The 10234-nt window shown below is 37.9% G+C and overlaps 1 pseudogene; it reads right to left on the reverse strand.

Moving 5' to 3' along the window:
- Positions 1-1668: 1668 nt before the first annotated feature.
- LOC111378882 lies at positions 1669-4285 on the reverse strand (annotated as a pseudogene).
- Between the last annotated feature and the right edge of the window lie 5949 nt (positions 4286-10234).

Below are 10234 nucleotides of genomic sequence, written 5' to 3' on the forward strand. Positions count from 1 at the left end.
TGAAGTTTATGAACAGGATATAGAGTAAAACAAATGAAAGCCTCCACAGGTTCTGGAAATAAATCAAGGGATAAGATTGCCATTTTGTTGAAGGCATAAAATTACAATGTAATTAATGAGCCAGTGATAGAATCTGGATTTTTCTGTTCAGTCTTTGGTTTAATTTGCAATCGACTAAAATATGCTTGAGAATCTTGTTATCATTCAAAAAAGTAAAATCACATTGTACTTAGGAAGGAAGAAGGACTTGGAGGTACCGGGATATCTACCATCCCTTCCAACATCAATAGAACTTTCTTCATCGATGGACGGAGAGATGGTTCATCTTGGATGCACGAAATACCTACTTTAATCATTCTATCCAATTTTATATCGTCAACCATCTCATCTCCCACCAGTTTACATACCTTCCCGCCCTCGAAAGCATCATAAACCCGTTCTTCAAGAATAGCTTCATCCTCAGAGAGGCTCCAATCGACACATTTTCTACCACATATGATCTCTAGTAGCACTATTCCAAAGATATAAACATTTGCTTTAACTGTTACAGGCAATTTATTAAATTTTTGAATATGATTTTTAAAAAAAAATACAATTGCTAAATAATTAACAAATCAACATAAATAAATGCTTTAAAATAATAATAATTTAGTATATCTAGTTAAAAATTATTAATCCCTTGTTTGGTGCTACTAAAAATCAAAATTTTAATCCAAGTCAAAGTCAACAATTAATTTTAACCGCACATTTTATAGGACCCACAACTTTTCAACCATACATTTCATCACCTTCTATCAAAATCTACTAAATATTCGAATTTAATCCCCACCAAATAAAAATAAATGTTTTATATTGCTTGGTTTATAAACGTTTTCTCTAATTTTTTTATTTTTTGTGTTCTTTAAAATAATATTCTCATACTATTACAAATGCAAAAAAGTTGGCATCAAATGTTTAAATCTTAAATTCTTTTTAGTCCATCTTTTTATTAAATATAGATCAATTTTAGTTTGTCCATTTAATAAGAATTCAAATATGGTTAAGATTTAATAACTTAATACAAAAAGACTTTATTTTTTTTTTAATTAAAACAACCCTTTTTGTCTAAATAAAAATGATATAAACGTACATACATAACATAAGAGAGACATACGTCTGTAATTTTTAATAAGGGAGAATGTGGCTCTCTACAATTTCCGAAGAGCCACAAAACAGAACTTTAGAAAACTAGAAAGAAACTCTTAAAACCAGAAAAAGCATAAGTTAATTTACTGTCTTATTTAACATCATAGAAAACATTAGTGAAAATTCAAGAATCTGCTACTTTATCTTGTGATCTTCTGATTGATTCAAACATTTGCTTTCAATCAAGCAGGAACATGACTGCTTAATTTATTCTCCAACTCAAACTATATGCACAAAGGCAACTGCAATTATGCAATAAAACACAAAAGGTGAAAAAGTAAAACTATATTGTACTAAGGAAGGAAGTAGGACTTGGAGCTACTCGAATTTCTACAGACCCTTCCAACATCAATAGAACTTTTTTATGTGTAAAATTTTTTTTTCGCGTAGTAGTCCGGTTTAAAATTTTGTAACCCGGTCTTGGATCCAATCCTGGATCCGTCCCTGTATGCACAAAGGCATCTGCAATTATGCAATAAAACACAAAAGGTGAAAAAGTAAAACTATATTGTACTGAGGAAGGAAGTAGGACTTGGAGGTACTGGGATTTCTACAGTCCCTTCCAACATCAATAGAACTTTCTTCATCGACGGATGGAGAGATGGTTCATCTTGGATGCACCAAATACCTATTTTAATCATTCTGTCCAATTTTCTCTTGTCAACCTCCTCGTCTCCCACCAACTGACATACCTCCCTGTCCACGAAAGCATTGTTAACCCATTCTTCAAGAATAGCTTTATCCTCAGAGAGGCTCCAATCGACACTTTTTCTACCACATATGATCTCTAGTAACACAATTCCAAAGCTGTAAACATCTGCTTTAACTGTCACATGCAATTTCTTGTGCCACTCAGGGGCCACGTAACCCAGAGTTCCTCTAATCCTTGTATAGGTATTTGTCTGATCTTTCTTTAAGAGCATTGCCAGTCCAAAGTCAGAAATTTTTGCACACCTATGCTCATCCATGAGTATGTTTTGAGGTTTTATATCACAATGAATGATCTGTGTCTTGCACTCCTCATGCAAATAGAGGATGCCTCTTGCAATATCACGAGCAATATGAATTCTTTCTTCCCAACACAGTCGATTTTCTTGATTGAAAAGTATATCTGCAAGTGATCCATTTTTCATGTATTCATATACTAGAAGCCATTTAGCTCCTCCACGGCAGTAACCAAGAAGTCTGACCAGATTACGATGATACGTTTCTCCAATCACCCTCATCTCAGTCTCGAATTCCTTTTCTCCTTTTTCCAATTCTTTGTCGAGCCTCTTCATGACCACAATACTTCTGTTGTCTGATAAGATCCCTTTGTAAACTGTGCCAGACGCTCCTCTACCGAGCTCTTCTTTGAACTCATTTGTTGCTTCCACAAGCTCTGGATAGGTAAATGCTCTCAAACCAACACCCTCAATTAGTGCAACATTGAAGATCTTCTTATATCTCCCAACATGATTTTTGTGGACATAAATCCCAGAAATTGCCAGGATCAAGGCCGCTAAAGCAAAAAGCGAAATGCTTATAATTAAGACATCTGAACGAATCACTTTCTGGATTTCTTTGCCCGAATCACTCGAAACTCCTCGAGTTGATTGTAATGTTATGTTCACCTTGATAAGAGCAACAATTGGATTACTCCGCACTCTTCTTCCAAAACTCAATGGAAGCCTTTACTTTCTACAATTTCCATCTTGCAAGAAAGCTGCATCACAGTTGCTGTCCTATAAACAGGCTTTTGCACAATCTTATTTTGTCAGTCCTCTTAAAATAGCATAATTAGCATCTTTCCACAATGTGTCATCCAGTGATCTGATTTCATAACTGGCATTATGATTATTGGCTTTACAACCTTCCGTGGGAAAGTTCCTCTCACATCCTATGGTCCAATTGTCCGGATTAACATGATCGAATCTAGGAAGACATTCACACTCCGCGGCTGTATCCAACAGAATACAATAACCATTCAACCCACATAAACCCAAAGGGGCACATTTATCTTTCGAGGATGACCATTCTTTAGTCCAGTTTCCTTGAGGATCCAACGAGCGATAATATAGTCGAAAAATACCATCAACATCAATTCTCGTGAGGTAGATAGTTCTTTTTCGATGTTGTCCTCTCGTTAAATTGCTTATAATGGATCTTCCGTTGAACAAGTAAAGATGGCCATTATTATCAAGATTCAGTGATACATTATTGCCTGTGTTCCATGTGCCTGATGCATAGTAAGCATAATTGGGTACGGAAGTTTCCTCAGGGTATTGCACCAGGTTCCCATCATCTTGCATTGCGAGACGGAAAATCCATCTCACAGGATTCGTTTCCAAAGCACTGGAAACGATCTCTTCTCCAGTCGAGAGACGTTACCGGGCAAAAGAGTGTCCGTTGGGTGATCAAAACTCTACCACGTGATACTCTGAGACGAATTGTACAGCACGAAATTACCAATGTCAAGCATTGAAGCTGACACAACAGACTGGTCTAGATTCACAATAAGCCTTCCATCATCAGTTAATAATAAAATGGCATTGCTGAGAAAAATTGGATCATTCCTATTGGCCGTCCACACCAGAGCCGGTCTTGAGGCGAGGCGGATGAGGCCTACGCCTCAGGGCCAAAGCTGAAGGAGGCCTCGTTTCCATGGCCATTTTTTTTTCAATTAAATGAAGAAAGTAAACTGTGAAAGAAGAAATCATTTTCCTCAAGTATCTCGAAAGGTCCGATATACCGGGGTCGTAGCTTGCCTTTCTTTCCAAATCTAAGTACACCTTTCATCGGTGCTACTTTCAGAAACACTTTATCTCCAACTTAGAATTCTAAATCCTTCCTCCTTATATCTGCATAGCTCTTTTGTCGATCCTGTGCTGCCTTTATTCTTGCACGGATATTATCGATTACCTCGACCGTCCTTTCAACTATTTCTGGTCCTAAAACTCCCTTCTCTCCGACTTCATCCCAATGAACAGGGGATCTACATCTTCTACTATAGAAAGCTTGGTATGGTGCCATTTCAATAGTTGCTTAGAAACTGTTATTATAAGCGAACTCTACTAGAGGTAAGTATGACTCCCAATTACCTCCTAGATCTAAAGCACATGTTCTCAGCGTGTCTTCCAAAGTTTGAATGGTCCTTTCAGACTGACCATCGGACTGAGGGTTATATGCTGTACTAAAGTTCAGCTTCGTTCCCATAGCTCCCTGTAGACTTTTCCAAAATTTGAACGTGAACCTTGGGTCTCTGTCAGACACAATGGATACAGGTACACCGTGTAATCTCACAACCTCTTTAATGTACAACTGTACCAATTGGTCTAAACTGAATGTCATTTTCACTGGAAGAAAATGAGCTGACTTCGTTAGTCGATCCATTACTACCCATATAGCATTATTTCCTCTTGCTGACTTCGGGAATCCAACCACAAAGTCCATTGTGATAGTTTCTCATTTGCATTCAGGTATATCTAGTGGATTTAACAATCCAGCTGATTTTTGGTGTTCTGCCTTAACCTGTTAACATACCATGCACTTCTGCACGTACGGCCCTATACTTCTTTTCATATTTCTCCACCAAAATGTATCTCGAAGATCTCGATACATTTTCGTACCACCGGGATGTGCGGTGTAGAGGGTGGACTGAGCTTCTTTTAATATCTCATTTCTCAAGGCTTCATCCTTAGGCACGTAAATTCTTCCTCTAAATATTAGTGCCTGATCCTCAGCTATTCCAAAGTCCTTTTTCTTATCGGTACCAACTTCATTCTTAATCTTCTGCAAAAATGAGTCTTTATTTTGTACTTCTATAATTCGATCTCTAAGAGTAGGTCGAATTATTAAAGCTGCTAGACGAGTGGTGACTTGTCTTGGTGTGGTAACCACTTCGATCTGTAACTTTTCCAAGTCCTTAACTCCACTTGAGAGGTGAGTAGTGACGTCAATTGTCCCATTGATTTTCTACTTAGAGCGTCGGCCACAACATTAGCCTTACCCAGATGATAGTGAATAGTGCAGTCGTAATCGTTCACCAATTCCAACCATCGTCTTTGTCGCATATTCAATTCCTTCTGTGTAAGAAATACTTGAGACTTTTGTGATCTGTGTAGATATCACACTTCCGTCCATACAAGTAGTGTCACCATATCTTCAAAGCGTGTACTACCGCAGCAAGTTCTAAATCATGCGTCGGGTAGTTCTGCTCATGTTTCTTCAATTCTCTTGAAGCATAGGCTATCACTTTTCCATTCTGCATTAGTACACATCCCAATCCTCGCTTGGATGCGTCGCTGTATATAACAAACCCTTCCGTACCTTCAAGTATTGTTAATACATGTGTTAATATCAACTTCTGCTTAAGTTCTTGGAAACTTTGTTTGCATTTTTTCGTCCAGAATTTTACTCCCTTCCTTGTAAGCTGTGTCATTGGTCCAGCTATTTTGGAGAATCCTTCTATGAATCTCCTATAATATCCAGCCAATCCTAGAAAACTCCGTACTTCGCCAGCATTTGTTGGTGCTTTCCAGTTGGTTACTGCTTCTACTTTTGCTGGATCTACTTCAATCCCTTGGGCAGTAACTACATGTCCAAGAAATCCAACTCGTTCAAGCCAAAACTTACACTTCTTGAATTTGGCATACAACTTTTCCTTGCGTAATACCTCTAAGGCTCTTCTCAAGTGCTTTTCATGTTGCTCCCTACTCTTGGAATATATCAGAATGTCATCGATGAAGACTATGACAAACTTATCTAAGTATTGATGAAACACTTGATTCATCAGGTCCATGAACACTGCAGGTGCATTGGTTAGCCCAAACAGCATCACCGTAAACTCGTAGTGTCCATATCGAGTTCTAAAAGCTGTCTTAGGTATATCCTTTATCTCTACTTTCAGTTGATGGTATCCCGATCGTAAGTCGATCTTGGAAAATACCTTAGCTCCTTTCAATTGATCTAACAGATCCTCGATCCTCGGGAGTGGGTACTTATTCTTGATGGTTAATCAATTTATCTCCCTATAATGGATGCACATCCTCATGCTTCCATCTTTCTTCTTTACAAACAACACCGGCGCACCCTATGGAGATACGCTCGGCCGTATGAAGCCCATATCTAGGAGTTCTTGTAACTGCTTCTTTAATTCTTGTAGTTCCTTTGGGGCCATTCGGTATGGGGCCTTAGATACTGGTACCGCCCCGAGAATTAGATCTATGGTGAATTCCACTTGTCTATCGGGTGGAATACCAGATAGATCTTCTGAAAACACATCTACGAATTCCCGTACTACTGGTACATCTTCAACCCTTATCGTCTCTTGTTTTCCTCCTGAGATACTTACTAGATATCCTTGACATGTTTCTTTTCTCAACATCTTCTCAACTTGTAATGTCGATACTAGTCGAATAAGGGGTTTCGTCTTCATTCCAAGGAATGAAAATGGTTCCTCTCCTGGTTTCTGAAATGATACTTCCATTTCCTTACATCGGATGGTGGCGTAATTACAACCTAACCAATCCATGCCTAGTATTACATCAAAATCCTTCATTTCTATCATGTATAGGTTCGCTTCCATTGGTTTTTCCTCAACTTCGATATTTACTGACTTGGCTATTCTATCAGTATTCAAAGGGTTGCTCGAAGGAATACTAACTTCTAATGTACCTTCTTATCTTCCGTATCCACCAGATGTGAAGCATACCTTGAAAGTTGATCAAACTTCATCTCATACTCAGTCAGGGACATAGTCTTTTGCTTGAGTTGGAGGAATTCACTTTCTTTGTGATCCCTCAAGGACTGGGAAAAGTACTTGTCCATTACTTCCCCTTTGAATTGCTTCCAAGTCAATTCTGCTGGTTGCTCAGGGGTCCTTGTCCTTGACATTGAGTCCCACCAGTGACTTGCATCACCGGAGAACATGAACTCAGCACACTAGACTTTCTGAGCATCCGTGCACCCTATCAATCGGAATATACATTCCAACTTGCAAAGCCACTCCTCGGCTGCAAGTGGATCAACTGCTTCGTTGAAGGTAGGAGGCTTGTGCCTTCGAAATTGCTCGATCACTGAAGCATGGTTTGGAACATTAAGAGCTAGTGGTAGGGGTTGAGCTTGGTTCAGGTTTTGCCTGCCTAGGTCTTGAACCGCTCGGAGGAGGTCTCTTATCAAGTGTTGGTTTGCGCGGGCCATTTCTTTTAGACAAAACATATGGTTCTTATTTGTTTCATTCTTCGAATACTAAAGCAAAGAAGATAGTATTTTATTTCTTGACATAAGGGAAGCTATTACAAGGATTTAAATCTAATCCCTATAAGTTCTACGGATCTTCTTTGGTGGAGCTTCATCTTCGGAGGAGTCTTCCACCTCAAGTCCGGACTCTATGTCCATCTCAACCTGTGGCTTAGGTTCAGGATCATTCTCTAAATCATCCTCGGGTTCTTCTTCGGGATCTTCTTCCTCAACCAAAGGTTCCTCCTTAGGCTCCTCATGAATTACATCATCCCACAAATCAATCAGGGCATGGCAATACCTCTCAAACTCGAACAGGTTTGGGTTGCCTTCTAACATTTTATCTCTAACCGTAACTCTCATATCTACCCATTGAGGTGGGAGGGAGTGTATGAGGTTATTTATGACCTCAATATGCGTGATCTCGATTCCAACATTAACCGTCGTCATGCATCTCTCATAGATATCATACACATGTTCGCTAAGTGGTCGGGTCGGATCAGTTACATAGTTTTCATAGGAATGAATAGAAATTCTACGGTTCAATGGTTCTCTATATGTCATAGCCGTTCTACGAGCCATATCTGTTGCATTTTCACATACATCATACTTTTTCTTTGCTTAAAGAAAACATGCAAATATTTAACTTTCATATCATGCAATTCCCTTTAAGCCCTTAGCTTTTGCCCAAGTCCATTACATATTTTTAAATAACACATCTCTAAATTATATCAAAGCAGCATAACATAAACATAATCATTAACTTTAAACATGAACATACCTGGGCCATAGGATGAGATTGATGGATGGATGCACGATACCATGAAATACCTAAAACTTTTCATTTTCCTTTTGTTTTTTAAAAAAAAATATACTTGGTCTACAGAACCGGCTAAACCTTGCTCTGATACCACGCTGTAACGCCTCGACCCCTAGTGGACTAGAACGCTTCTTACTTTACTTAGCTTCACCGGTGGTTTAGTAACAAGTGTATACGTTTTAGCGGAAGCTTACATCTTCGGATAATAATTTAAATAACAATACTTCAAATATTTTAAACAAAAACACTGAATCATTTTTCAAAATAACAAAATGTAATTTATTTGAAGAAAACATAACTTGTTCTCGCATTCTGCGTTATTCAAAACTTTAAAGAAATAACATTGGAAAACATTTCATAAAAATAAATCCAAATCACTTATTCACCGAATTTCCTTGGGCTCGTTGCATCACTCTCCATCTTCTCCTTCATCCATGCCCGAGGTAGAATTCCTTCAATCTGTAGAGATGGGATTAAACCCGTGAGTTGAAAAACTCAATAGGTGTCATAGGTGCATTCGTGATCAAGCTATATATTTCAAAACATTAACTTTATAACTTTTCATACATGCCGTACCCGGAGGCACCATTTGACATGAAGGGGTATGCCGTACCCGAGGGCACCATTTGATATACGAACATTTCTTCAACATAGAGAGGTATGCCGTACCGGAGTACCATTTGACATACAAACATTAACATGAATCGAAACTTATAACTTAACACGATTAAACACATTGCACCTCTACCTACCTTGATTGATGCTTTTGAAACTTTAAAAACTTGGATTGAAAACTTCGATGAAACTTGGACGTTGAAAGAAATGCACTCCTTGAATGTTTGAAAATCGTTGAGAATTAATGCTTGAAAACACTTCTTAAACTTCTAGGAAAAATAGTTTTCCTCCCTCTCTTTTTCTTTCTTGGAAACTCTTTCTTTAGTATGTAAAAGCTCTTGCTTTTGGTGTGAGAAAAAATGAGTAAAATGAGGTCTCTATTTATAGGTAAATATCTCATAACTTAAAGCAAATGAAGGGTCAAATTTCATTTAAAAGAGAAAACATAGGTGCCATTTAAGTTTGAGGTTAAATGCTTCATTTAGTAGGGTTTTTATTGCCAAAAACGTGGGTGGCCCTTTGAAAAAATAATTGATGAAAATAAATATTTAAATTCAAAAGAAAAACGAGAATTTTCATTTCAGGCAGTTTCGGTCGACCGGTTATAGTCCGGTTGACACTACACAGTTTTCAGTGTTTCTATCACAACTTCTTCTCCCGATATCCGATTGAGGTAATTCAAAGTGCGTTGAAAAGCTAACTCAAAGAGATACAACTTTTATTTAGATATCATTTTCCAAATTGAATGTTTCCTATGTCAAAAAATGGGTCTCAAATGAGACTAAAAATCTGAAGTATACTTTAGTCATTCAATTTTCATGTCTTAGTGCTACTAAGGTGTCTAAAATTATTTGGGGTTCTACAAGAACCATACTTATGATCTGATGGAGCTGCCTAAGGGTAAGAGAGCACTGAAGAACAAATGGGTGTTCAGACTAAAGGTTGAACCAAATAGCTTACAGCCAAGGTACAAGGCAAGGTTGGTTGTGAATGGGTTTGATCAAAAGAAAGGTATTGATTTTGAAGAAATCTTCTTACCTGTGGTTAAAATGTCTTCAATTTGAGTTGTGTTAGGCTTGGCAGCTAGTATGAATTTGAAAATTGAACAACTTGATGTGAAGACTGCTTTCCTCCATAGTGACCTTGAGGAGAAAGTATATATGGAGCAACCAGAAGGATTTACACTAAAGGCAACGAAAATCTTGTATGTCGATTGAAGAAAAGCTTGTGTGGTCTCAAGCAGGCACCAAGACAATGGTACAAAAAATTTGATTTCTTCATGGTTGGGCATAGATATACCAGGACAACTTCTGATCATTGTGTGTTCATAAAGAAATTCTCTAATGGGGAATTTATTATTCTTTTGCTCTATGTAGACGACATGTTGATTGTTGG

This window comes from Olea europaea, unplaced genomic scaffold (assembly GCF_002742605.1).
Source record: "Olea europaea var. sylvestris unplaced genomic scaffold, O_europaea_v1 scaffold1895, whole genome shotgun sequence".
Lineage (NCBI taxonomy): Eukaryota > Viridiplantae > Streptophyta > Magnoliopsida > Lamiales > Oleaceae > Olea > Olea europaea.